The following is a 1536-nucleotide window of genomic DNA, read 5'->3' as shown; positions in this document are numbered from 1 at the left end:
CAGTGTCTTGTGTCCATTGGTTATACTTACATGCAACCAGTGTCTCCAGAGGAAAATGGGGCCCAGACCGGTATCACCTACCTAGTTAGTTATTGATAGATATTTGAATTCAGGCATCTGGGCCTACAGCAGTGATTTTCAACCTTTCTCATCTCATGGCACACGTAAACTAATTACTAAAATTCTGCGGCACACCAAAAAATATATTTTTTGCTGATCTGACCAAACAAATATATAAAATTTTGATTCATTCACACTAGACGGCTATTGCTGTGTGGACTATCTAAGGGAAAAGAGGTCAGTGCTCCTTACTAAATAGTCAGGTATTGCATGTTTTAAAAATTCTTGTGGCTCAAAATTTGAAATTGCTGGTCTATGCCCTTAACTTCTGTCATGACAGTGGTGGGCTTGCTTGTCCTTGTTAAGCTTACTGGCATTTTTTTTTTTAATTTAAATATTTTATTTTATTTATTTTATTTCTTCTAAACCTTTATTTTTGAAAGTATTACATATGTCCCCCACTGACCTCTTCTAAGCCTCCTTATTCTCCCCCCGCTACCCCAGGCCTTCACCACCCTATTGTCTGTGTCCATGGGTTATGCATATATGCATATAAGTTCTTTGGTTGATACTTCCCACCCTCCCCTGCCTTCCTTCTGAAATTCCACAGTCTGTTCCATGTTCCTTTGTCTCTGGATCTATTTTGTTCATCAGTTTATTTTGCTCATTAGATTCCACATATGAGTAAGATTATGTGATACTTTTCTTTCTCTGACTGGCTTATTTGACTTAGCATAATACTCTTTAGGTCCCTCCATGCTGTCTCAAAGGGTAAGAGATGCTTCTTTTTTACTGCTACATAGTATTCCATGGTGTATATGCCCTTCAGCTTTTTTATCCACTCATTTACTGATGAGCAATTTTAAGATTTTGAGCAGATCTTAGCTATTGTAAATTGTGCTGCTATGAACACAGGGAGGGGTGCATCTGTTCTTTCTGATTGGTGTTTTGGTTCTCTTAGGATATGTTCCTAGAAGTGGGATCACTGGGTCAAAAGGCCAGTTCCATATTTAATATTTTGAGGAAACTCCATATTGTTTTTCATAATGGCTGCACCAGATTGCATCCCCACCAGCAGTGAACTACGGTTCCTTTTTCTCCACATCTTCGCCAGCACTTGTCATTTGTTGATTTGTTGATGCTAGCCTTTCTGACAGGTGTGAGGTGATACAGTTCTCCCATACAGTGGACTCCCTTTTCATTTTATTGATGGCTTCTTTTTCTGTGCAGGAGCTTTTTACTGATACCTCATTGTCGTTTTAATTTTCATCTCTGATGATCAGTGATTTTGAGCATTTTAAAAATATATCTCTCATGCCGAAACCAGTTTGGCTCAGTGGATAGCGCGTCGGCCTGCAGACTGAAGAGTCCCAGGTTCGATTCCGGTCAAGGGCATGTACCTTGGTTGCGGGCACATCCCCAGTAGGAGGTGTGCAGGAGGCAGCTGATCGATGTTTCTCTCTCTATCCCTTTCCC

Source organism: Myotis davidii, unplaced genomic scaffold (genome assembly GCF_000327345.1).
Source record: "Myotis davidii unplaced genomic scaffold, ASM32734v1 scaffold1049, whole genome shotgun sequence".
Taxonomy (NCBI): Eukaryota; Metazoa; Chordata; class Mammalia; order Chiroptera; family Vespertilionidae; genus Myotis; species Myotis davidii.
Note: the sequence above shows the minus strand (reverse complement) of the source record.